Source organism: Cryptomeria japonica, chromosome 4 (genome assembly GCF_030272615.1).
Source record: "Cryptomeria japonica chromosome 4, Sugi_1.0, whole genome shotgun sequence".
Lineage (NCBI taxonomy): Eukaryota > Viridiplantae > Streptophyta > Pinopsida > Cupressales > Cupressaceae > Cryptomeria > Cryptomeria japonica.
In genome coordinates this window covers 257,435,737-257,448,304 of record NC_081408.1, presented here as the reverse complement: position 1 = coordinate 257,448,304, position 12,568 = coordinate 257,435,737, and positions in this window count along the sequence as shown.

The window sequence follows — 12,568 nt, the reverse complement described above, 5'->3', positions numbered from 1 at the left end:
AACCACCCCTTGGGCAACTGTGTAAAATCCTGGCAAATCAGACTTTCTTTTCGGGGGGAAATTTTCATATCGATGGCGAAATTTTTTTTAAAAATGGGGAAAAATATTATTTTGTATTGGTGATTGTTTTCTAGGGTACGATAATTCCATAAATTTCTGGTGAATAATACCTTGTTCTATGGGAAATATTTATTGTGGGAGGCAAATAATTTTTGTTAAAAGGAACAAATATATAATTGTATGAGCGAAAATTTTTACTCCGAAGGAAAAATTATTTAAATGTATTGGCGATTTTTATCCACCGCTTAAAATTAGTTAAATATATTGGCAATTTTTATCCACCACTTGAAAATTATTTAAATATATTGCGAATATTTTGTTATTTATGGAAAATAATATAATTTATTGGTGATTTCATGAATTCATGCCATTAATAGACAAGGCACATCACATAAATTCATAATACAATGAGTCTGAACTCTGCACAATGTATCAATAAGCGCGGCCTCTTTGACATGTGAAGAGTTACACATACCTGAAATCTATCAATGATTTTAAACTGTTTGATGATCGTAGATCAATGGCTGAAGTTTTATTTCAGCCCAATTTTTTTAAGAGAACATAGCTCACCAAAAAGTGCCCGGAATGGAATTGGATTCAATAGACACATATCAAATGTCATGAATCACGATCGATATTTTGTTCATTTAATATATATCTATTCACTTACAACAATCCACTCTGTCCCCATGACTTCCAATGTGATACTTGCCAATTTGGTACTGGTTCATAGCTATTTCCATTTTCGCACAATAGTGCATTTATGGGAAAGATTTGCAGAGATATGAAAGATTTAAAAAAATTTATAGCAGTTAATATGGTTAAAGAATTAATTATTACAATCAAGAGATTCAACAATTTATATACGATCTCTGCTTCTTTCATCTTCAATTAGCCTTTTCCATTTGGTATTTAAATCGTCGGAGCTTCAACTTATGGTATTTTAGGTTAATAGGCTCAAGTAACCAGGTTGTTTAATTTGTTAATCTGTTTTCTCAAGATGGACACTTCCATCCACTTGAGAAGCATTTCTACAGAGGACCAGAGGGCCTTTCTAGGCTCCATTAGAGACCTAACCCTCCAATCAGTCTGCAATGAGGTTGGGTCATTCATCAATGAGGCTGTGCGAATGGTGTTGGGCAGAGATTTTCTGCAAAATGAAAATAGGTACCGTGTTAACACGAACATTACATCCCACTTCCTAGCATCTCTTCTAGACCTAGGAGGAGACAAGGTGGATATGCTGATGTTGTTGAGGAAGGTTTTTAAGGAAGACTTCCTTGGAGACAACATTACTCTTGTCATCCTTGCAGAAGTAGGGGTGGGGATCCCTTGGGCGAGTGAATTATCCAAGATTCTCCTCCCTGACCAAGCAGTGCCAGTGGCCAGGCAACCGTTTCTCCTAAACCTCAATGCGGAGTAGCTGACGCATCATAGAAAATGGGCGCGGATTGACAGGGACTTCCTCCGGAAATGGTTCCTCCTGGACCACTTTCCAGACTACATGTGGCTTGAAGAATACTCTCAGCTTATGCTGTCTGAAGAATTCTACATGGAAGGAGGGCCAGATTCTTAGGGCAAAATTGTAAACAATTCCACTACCTATGCCCTAGCCCCACCCACCTGTAGTTTTTCTTTCCTATGTCCTCAAACCCTAACAGGCTGAGTGATAGTGGCTCACTCATTTTGGCTTTTAAGTTTTTGGTGGACTCAAGTCTCAAACGAAAAAATTGTAAATTTCAAAAGCATAAATATTAATTATAATTTTTCAAATTCCAGTTTGTTTCAATTTGCCTCTTATAGTCTTATGGATATAAAAATGCTTTCTATGATTCTATTTCATTTTTATTAATCAATTTCTTTCAAATGCTTTTTGTATATGAGCTACATTATTTCAATTATTTGTTAAACAATGGAAATAAATTTAATACTATGATCTTTTTTATGTAATGGTATTTAAAAAAAAATTCAGTTTGTTCCATTAATTATTTGTACATTGAATATGGTTGATTATAATTTTATAAATATACAGTCATTCGAAATACAAAATTTCAAAAGTTTCAAGATACAAAATTTACAGTCATTCATGCATAAACGCAGAAAGAGAGAAAACCATACTGCCCATAGCTTATAACAAGTAGACAAAAAAACTAGTTCATTGCCAATAGGCTGCTCACTCAGTCTCACTATCCCCCTGGGTCGCCTCCTCCCAGTCCCTTCCCTCCTCGGAGGTCGATGCTTTGGCTTCCCTTTTTCTGCTTCAGCTTTCATTTTTGGAATGCAGTTTAGGCACCCGAAGCCGGGATCGCCCTCCAAGCTTGCCAGTAGCTGTATGGCCCTTCCTTCTTCAGCCCTATCTCTCAATTCCCTACCAACCTCCATCCTTGCCACCACATGCAAAGCCTTCAAAACTTCATCCACCCTGATTAATTTCACAAAGAGTTTCATTGCTTCCCACCCCACTCGGGCATGTTCATGATACTAGTATTTTATTTCATCCTCTGGGCCACGAATAAAAGGAAGTAATTCGTCCTGGTCATCCCCTTCCTTAATTCAAATGCCAACTCCCAACACCACCCACTCTAAGATTGAATCCAGGTTAATCAAAAAATCCCCATCAATCAATTTGACCAATGTGAGTTTTACCTTTTCCACCTCCAATTTGAATTCACAAGCCCACGCCAGAATCAGAGAGTAAACCTCCATGTTAGTTCGATACCGGTGACTGATATGTGCCACCTCCTCCGCAAGCATCAGTCGAGCTACCGCCCACAACTTCTCTTCCTTAAACCCAAACAGTCCTTGCATTCGTTTATCAGATACTTTACCCAAAAAGGGCACCAACTTCTTGTCTGTTCGAAGTGTGAAATTGGCCTCCATGGTCACCTACAATTTCAAAAGCACTTGTTGCAAAAAATGTCTTACAGAAGCTACGATTCTACAAACTACAGATTTGTTCTACTTCAAAGCAAAAACTGGTACACAGATCAAAAGGTAATAAATTATGCCTCCGTCTTATAGGCCGGGTAATGAATGTGCACGATAAGGCATTAATGCCATGAGATCAAGAAAAAGATTTCCTGTCATCCTCCCCTTCCTCCATTCGTGCGACATGTTGTAGACAACTCCTTCTGCAACAATTAATCACCACCTTGGCATTTGTACTTTCCAAATTTGCTCGCCTTAACAGGTTGAGGACTACACATTTTTTTAAATTAATACACTAAATTTATGTTGAACATTTATATATATTTTTAAACTATTTTTTAAAATTATATATCGTAAACATATTTTCAAAGAATTTTGTTAAACTTTAAATTAATATTTTAGATTTAATATTGAATGTTTTCTTTTTTATATTAAACTTTTAACTTTGAAATTGTATATCAAAATTTATATTTATATTTAGTTAATTGTTTTATTCTAGAATCTAAGTTTCATATTTAATACTATTTTTGAATTTCAAATTTTTACAAATAATATTAACATTATATTTAATAGTTATCTCAAACTATTGCAGTTTGCACATCTTTAAAATTTAAATGTCTCTTATTATGGGATCGATGATATCTGACAACACTCAAGTTCTCAACAGGTATCATCATCCGTCGGATGAGCAAAGATCAACGGCTTAGGGTCGATTTCGGCCCAAATGTGGGTATTGAACACATTTGTGAGAACTTCGCCTGGAATTGAACATTTTAAATTTAATTAAATATAATTAAGTCTATAGTCTATAGACTATAAATCTCTTTTTCGGGTGGAATTTTGAAATGATTAAATAGACTTTAAAAACAGACCCGAAAAGTGTCACGAGTATGGCGACATGCCAGAAAAATGGCAAAAGTCATGGGACCCACTTCATCTCAAAACAAATACCATCGACCCGACGACCGTTGGATGAACAAAGATCAACGACTTATGGTTGAATTTCGGCCCGAATGTGGGAAGTGAACACCTTTCTGAGAACTTCGCCCGGAATTGGACATTTTAAATTTAATTAAATATAATTAAGTCTACAAAGCTTTTTTTCGGGCAGAGGTTTAAAATGATTAAATAGACTGAAAAATCAAACCCGAAAAGTGACACGTGTCCGAGTATGGTGACGTGCCAGAAAAATGACAAAAGTCGTGGGACCCACTACATCTGAAAATAGGTACCATCGACCGTTGGATGAATAAAGATCAATGACTTAGGGTGGATTTTGGGGTGAATGTGGGAAGTGAACAACTTTCTGAGAACTTTGCCCGGAAAAGTGACACAAGTATGGTGACGTGCCCGAAAACTGGCAAAAGTCATGGGACCCACGACAACTGACAATAGGTACCATCATCTGTTGGATGAGAAAAGATCAACGGTTTAGGGTGGATTTCGACCCGAATGTGGGAAGTGAACACATTTGGGAGAACTTCGCGTGGAATTGAAACATTTTCAATTTAATTAAATATAATTAAGTCTATAAAGCACTTTTTTGGGCGGAAGTTTAAAATTTATTAAATAGACATAAAAAATAGACCCGTAAAGTCACAACAGGTACCTTGGGGTCCCTTGTCCATTGGATGAGCAAAGATCAATGGCTTAGGGTGGATTTCAGCCTGAATGTGGGAAGTGAACACATTTGGGAGAACTTCGCCCGTAATTGAACGTATTACAATTAATGTCCTCAGAATTTATACAACATGATTCATAATGTCCTTGGAATTTATACTGAAGCAATGAATGTTTTGTCCTTCGGCATCAAATAGTTATTAATAGTAATTAATAAAATTACACCATGATTCTAGATATTTTGCCCTTTAGGTTTTACTTTTCTACTTTTCAGATTTTTCAAAATAAGACTTGTAAAGTATTTTGCCCTTTAGTCTTTCATTTCATGGACAAACCTATAAATCAAGGGAGATTCAGAAACAACTACTAGATTGAGGAATGCAAGTTGCAATAGAGACTGTCTTCGCCAATCTAGTGAAATAGAAATTCCAATTTCCGAGTAAAATCTAGAACACCTACATCCCGCCTTTTTTACTTTTGGTAATCTTGTGGTCCAATTTGAGGGTTAGCATTTTCAAGTTTTTATCTAGCATTATTTTGAATTATTAACAATAATAGTGATGGGGAAAACGGGAAGCAGTAGTTCAACAAGAAGCCAAGTGAAAAACAAAATGTACCTAATCGAACTGGTTAAAACACTAGGTTTCACTGATGAATACCATGATATTTATGACCTTGTTATCCATGTTGAAAAGCGTATCATAGATATTAGATATAAATTGTCTAGTAAGGCGAGAGATGCATCCAAGGCAAAATTTATTGTTTTCAACCCAATGTTACAACAAAAAACAAATAAAATTGCATCATGGGATGCTGGATTGGGAAGCATGGTGTTACCTGAAGTATTCCCTTGCCCTGATTTTGTCATGGTCTACACCAAAAATTATGATGAAGATAAAAAAGCAATTGTCAATAAAAATACAAAAGAGGAAATTCTATCCATAAACGAGGGAGAATTTGCTCGTTTGTTGAACCTAGGATTTGAAGCCCAAAAATCAAATGTCCAAATTGACCTTGAAAAGCTGGTAGGAAATTATGAGAGTCTCGATCCAAGTCGCAGAGATTCATTTATCAAATCTCTATTAAAGATTGGTACTGATATTGCGTTGGATCAGAATCATAAGCCTCCTTATGATTCTAACATTTTTGTTCCATGGGTTGGGGATACTATTTCCTTGCTGTCATTTTGCCTGGGATTGGAAAATGACAGGGAAGTGGGTGCAAGCCTTCTTGAAATGATTTATAATATCCATTGTGCAGGTCAGCCAGTGAGATATAATTTTATTGAGCACATTGTAAAATCCATGCAAAATAAATTACTAATGATCAAAAAAGGTTCCTGTAAGACATTTAGGTTCTCATCCTACTTGTGCTATCTCCTTCTATCCAAGTATCATGTAATATTTGAGACCAACAAGCTTCAAATTGTGAGCTATAAGATTGATGAGAAGACTGGGACGAGAATAGAGTGTCCAATATATGATTGGACCCCAAAGATAAGGATGCATGATAACAGAAAGACCTACAACCATTTTGTAGACTTCCTTTTGGCACCAATGTATAATGAAATTACAAGCACTCCAATACCTAGGTTGCCTGTGTCTTGTAGAGATTGCATTCAACTCAGAAGTCAAATAGAATTGGTTGATTGGTTCTTCATGGAAGAATTCACTGTGTTAAGGTTTTACGGATCGGCAGTAAAACCATACAGACTTCCAATACATGTGACAGAGAGGGTATTTGTATTAGAGTATGTACGGCAATTGGCGAGCACAGATAGGCACTTCCATGGTCAGCAAAAGAAGAGCATATTCCTTCCTTGCCTTTCTCATGTGGAGGGTTCACATTTGAGAGAAAAGCATTCAATGTGGCACATGATTTTTTGACAGTTTTTAACTTTGGTGATGAGGGTCTCTGGCAGTATGATCCAATCGGTGTAGTTCAAGCAAGGCTTAAGAAAAATGGGAACTCTTCAATGTTATGTCAACATGAAAGTAAACCATTGCTAGAAAAGATTAGAAACAAGGACTCCTAGGATGAGGTTAAAAAAGAGATGGAGAAAATTGCAGCTGACAATAACATTTCAACAGAAGAAATTTCATCACAAATTATGGCATTGCACACACAGAGGACAACAGAGGAGGGCCAGGGCATCCAAAATAGGAGGTCCTACAATTTCTACCTAAAATCTGCTAATCCATCTAAGAAAACTATTCCCAAATCAATTATGCACGAATGTAAAGAGAATTATTGGACTCAAACCAAAATAAATGATTTTTGGGCTATGAGGAGAAATCTCGGTGAACCAAAGACAAGTGCAGAATTTGAGAGCATCGACGAGGATGCAGAGTTTAGCAAATTGTGGAATATGGAGCATCCCACAACATCATATGACAGGAGTGAAGATGTTGATCAATATTAGCCCGAGGTTGAGCCCACTCAAACAACTACTACAGTCCCTAAAATATTAGGTGCAGTCCATGAGGCAATGAAAGACAAATATAGAAAAGGGGAAAGCATTGTGGAAAAAATGGGATTTGAAGGTGGTGGTCTAGGTCCCAGAGGAGAGGGCATTTGGTATCCACTTCAGGTACAAATTCCATCAGGGTCAAAATCAAAAGGTCCTTATAAACCAGTCATTGGACCTGATTTTTCAGATTCATCACCGATAGGTACTACTCATTACCCTCAGAATCCACCTACATTTGTTTCAGGTTCAAATCCACAACCACCACCACGTCATGGTATTCCCATTGGTGGTGAATCAAGTACCACTGCCACTGGTGGGGAATCTGGGGATAGTATTCCTATTATTGTTCAGTCAAGTGCCACTCTAATTGGTGATGTTGGCATGGGTACTACTACTGATACTAGTTGTCTTGATTTTGGACAAGGGCAACAAGAAAATATCTCTCGCAAGAGGCCACTAGAGGTAGATACTCAATCTCATACTATTGAGAATCCTATATCAAGTGCCACTGATACTACAAATCAATCATTTGCAGCGTCAGGTCACACACCTCAAAAGACTATGAAAACTACACATGAAAGTGTCAGTGGGAGTGGGACAGCATCAGGAATTGTTGTTGGTAATCTTGGTCAAGCATTAGTTAAAACCACAAGAATAAGTGGAACTGGAGCCTATGGTATTCCTATGTCACCTTTCAAACATTCAATTGCTTCAGCAAGCCTAGATTTTCAATTTCGTGATTACTATGAAAAATATGAATACACAACAAAAGCAAGTAAAGAAAAAAAGAAATCATTTCATAGGGTTTCCGTGTCTGAATTTGTAAACGAACAACCTACAAGGAATGGGGTATTTCCAACATATGACCCATAGAAAGATATGATGGAGTTCATGGTTGTTATGCCCCCAGCCCCATCTAAAGATAAAAATCCACCACAGTCAAATAGATCCCTCTCAATTTCAAGTTAGCACCCTCCAAATGGATTTTTCCAAAGTACATAATGTGGACAACATCATCTATCATTCAAAAATACCAGAAACTAAGGGAAACATCAGAAGTTATGGAAAGTTGTGGAAAAAAGATAGCGAAGCTGCAAGAAAAGAAAAATAATTTGATAAAACTTGGTTTACCTAAGCCTGTTGACACATCAAATAAATTCATTGGAGAAGAAGCTTACAAAAAAAGCATGGAGATAAAAATGAAGTCTGATTTATACTTGCTTCCAAAGGACACAACTCCCAAAAGCTTTCTGGAATTCATCCAACCATTTACTACTCTAAATTCGATATTGGATGAAATAGTGATGTCAAGTAAATCTTCTAAATATGGAATGTTGACAAAGTTGGAGTTGACTTTCCTTAGTTTATAGAATATTGAACTTCCATCAGATGAAGAGTGGAGCACCCTACAAAAACTAGCACAAAATTCTTAAGAATCATAGTATGTATTGCACAATTTTCTTCTTTTATTCTTAATTTCAAGGTTTTATGTTTTTTCTGTTTGCTATTTTGTTAATCCAGCCTATTAATCTATGATGCACTCGCTATTGCTATTTTGCTAATCCAGCCTATGAATCTATGATGCATGCATTGCACAGTGCAAAACTTCTACCAGTAAATTTGTATTCTCAAATTCTCCCTTGCTTTAACATTTATGCATTTCTCTATTTCTGATTAGTAGGTTTTAGGCACTGCTATTATCTATGTTTAATTTTTCATGGCGTGAATTAATATTTAATTTTGAACTCTGCTTTTTAAACAAGAGACATCAAACATGTAGCAGATGTTAAATTGCTAATACGGCCTGTGATGGTCATATAAATCTGTGCTGATTTTGTGATTTTGATGTTCAGTGTTCACATGTTGCAAACTTGCAATTTGACCTGAAGCTATTGTTGCTCCCTTGTTTCTATAAAAGGGAATTCAGGGTCATTTGCAATTTTGCAAAGGGTTCTGAAACTTTGTATTCACTTTTGCATGGACATTGGAGAATCGCACAGGAGTTGTTGTTGCTCTATTTTTTTGATAAAAGGGAATTCAGGGTCATTTGCAAAGGGTTCTGAAACTTTGTATTCACTTCTGCAATTGGCATGGAGAATCACATAGATTGGTGTATTACTATTGAATGAATTGTATCATATGGCTATATTTTGAAAGAATTAATGAAAATCTAAGTTCTCGACATGTGTATTACTATTGAATGAATTGTATCATATGGTTCAGAAATGTATCACACAGATTTGAGACTCAAACATGTATAAATAAGCAATAAACATCTTTGTATCAATATACACATTATGGTTTTTTTTTTATTGTGATATTTTAAATTTGGAAATAGAAAGTTGAAAAATACAATTACAAATCAATATTAAATTCTAATTGCAAAAAGTAATATGCTTTTGTAATATGAATGATGAGATACAGTAATAAGATTAATAAATACCTATCTCTTACAGTTGCCATTCATCCTCATCAAATTCAGTGCTTTCTTGATTCTTGTATGTGGTTTCTTCACTTTGAGTCTGAGTTTGCATATCTTTGCCGAACTGCATCTCAATGCTACCAGTAGGTCGAGTAGTTCCACTGGCACTTTGGTTTGAAGTGTTTCCCAAACCTCTTCTTTCACATTTGGACCTCTAGATTTGCAGTGCCCTATCATAAGGAAACGTGTGGACATCATACCTAGATGTATAGAGCCTCAAGCAATTTTCCAATTTTTTGTCTAGTTTGTTTCTTATCTTTGATTTTAGGAACCCCAAAGCACTGAAAACTCTCTCATCTTCCACCGAACCCAATATCATGGTAAGACATAAATCAACAAGCTTCACATATTATGGCATTGAATCACGCAATGATGCGTTCTCAGCTATATATTTCCAAAGCCTTGTTACTGATCCCTATTCATGGGGGTTCTCCATTTTGGCATATTGTTCCTTCATTGTGTATGCAAAATGAGATGATTGCTCTCAAAGATGAGTTTCATCTAATATTCCATTTATAGTTACTCCATTCAATTCTCTGGATATGCAAAATTGTTTTATCAAAGTTAGTAGCTTACTTCAAAAATTAGATGCACTATTGAGGCTCCAATAATGAGGAAACATAATAGACATGGCTTCGAGTAGGTTGTTAGGAGGGAATCTACTTCTAGTTTGTGAGGAAAGATCATATGCAATTTTCTTCACAGAAGTAGTTACAGTCTCAACAATCTTGTCGAAATCTTATTTTTTAACTCTTGCTAGTTTCTTCCTAGGGCGCTTTCCTAGTTCCTCGGGGTTGATCATGGCATAGAAGTGCATTGGTATATCAACACCCTGTACATTGGCACATACCTCCCCCTCTACATCAATTTGTAAAATGTTATCAGGATTGTTCAAATCTGTGAGTGTCCACCACTTAACAAATTTTTCATCAGATAGTGTTGGTTGATTTCGAAAGAGATTGTCGAGGGTCATGCATGTCATCTTATGCAGCGTAGCATATTTTGCAATATACAGAGCTCTTTTTTGGGTAACCTTCATAATATTCCTCATTTCCTCTAGCATGGGTAGAAGAGCTGCTAAAGTTAAGAGTGTCTCTAAATTACTTAACCTGCCAAGAAGTTCAGGAAATTTTGGTTGATCTGATTCATCGCGAGTTGTGTGAAATAGTCCAACCAAGGATGGATATTCTGAAAACACTCAATGCGCTGGACCATCCAAAGAGATCCATCCGGTATCATTATCCTTGAGAAGCTTGTTCCCATCAGTTAATCCATCAACAAAGTGTTGAAATTCCATAAATTGCTTAGGACTTCGACAAAAGTGTGAGTAGAGCTCTCTGATTAAAATTTCAATTTTTTTAACCGAAGCAAACTTTCTCACAATTCCAAAAGCTAGATTCATTTTGTGAGCCATGTAGTGAATTTTAGTAATGTACAGTGCAAATGAAGTTTCAATCTTTGTACAAAGACTGTTCTCGTGACCTTGCATTACGGAAGCTCCATCTGCTCCAACACAAACCAATTTTTTTGCTACCATCATGTCATCCATACCTCCATATTCAATTAAACTTCTCTTTACTAGTTGAAATAAATTTTCCGTTGTCACACTCTCCTTCATTTTAGCAACAGATAGTAGATGAGGTTGGCAGGTATGATTCTCTACAGTATAAACATGCATGCATACCCATCAAGTATTGTCTACTGCTATAACTTCGTCTAAAGAAAATACAATGAAGTTTGACTCTCTTATTTTTTCCTGTACATCTTCTTTTTCAACCTCAGCAAGAAAACCTACCCATTCCCATCCACTATTTACTTACCAGTGTCTATTAGGATAGTTAGGAACTTTCAAAAAGTGTAATAAAGCACTAATTGATGGGAAATTTGTCATAGAACGCCCTCTGCTCAAAATATGAAAAACAACGCTTAACTAAAAAGCTTTTCCTAGATGTTCTATTTGCATTGCTTTTCCAAAAATAGCTTCAATAGAACCTTTAACTTTAGCAGACTTCGTCTGTAATTTCTCATGAAAATAATACTCTTTGGCATTCCTCCTTTGTTTTCCATCTTATCACTGATTTTTCAACCCTGTCTATCATTTGTTTTTCATAAACTTTAACCATATGCTTTCCTATGGTGTCAAATTTTAGCTGCAACCTAATTTTCTTGTTATGTTTCCAAGTGCAAATCTTACACCTGCATTCTATTGGAGGCTCACCTTCAATTGGATTCTCCACTGGTTCAATGAATAGATACTTTGATGCCCAATTAATTTGAAAATTCCTCACTGATATATCCCACTCCCGATCCTTTTTTGATATGGCTTTTCTTTTCCCCTTCCGTGCATTATCATCAATGGCATTATCACCCAAGTTGATTATATCATTTCGGCTAACTTGGGTATCTACCAGATAATCTTCTTCAAGATCATCCTGATTTGAGATATTAGGTTCGCCGTCGTCTTCAACATGCAGTGCAGGTGGCGAATTTTGTACTTGTACTTGTGATGATGTACCTTCCCGATTTTCACCACAATATTTTCCAATGCCAAAGTACGGAGACAACGTTCTTCTTTTTGTTGGCCTCTCTTGACCTTCCCCACATTTAGGTTTCCTACCCCTCTTCCTGTTTGACATCTCCAACAAAATAAAGGCTACCAAAAAAATATCAATTTGTTGAAGAAGCAATAATAGACTATAATGTATAATATACCACTTCAAAAATATGATCGCTCACCTTTAGGCTTTAGGTCACTAGTAGTCGCCAGTGCAGTCAACAACAATGATTTTCCTTGGTCTGAAACTTTGCTATTGATCAGAATTTAGAGCCTAGAACCCACCAGATTGTGTTGAGATAGATCTGATCTTTGCATGTATTTAAATTTTATACCAATCCTTATATGGCGAATTCCATGGGAATTTTATATGGTATAAAAATATTTGGCGAATCCCGCGTAACTATAACATGACTTATGTAATTTTCGAGGCGATTATAGGTTGTACAAATAT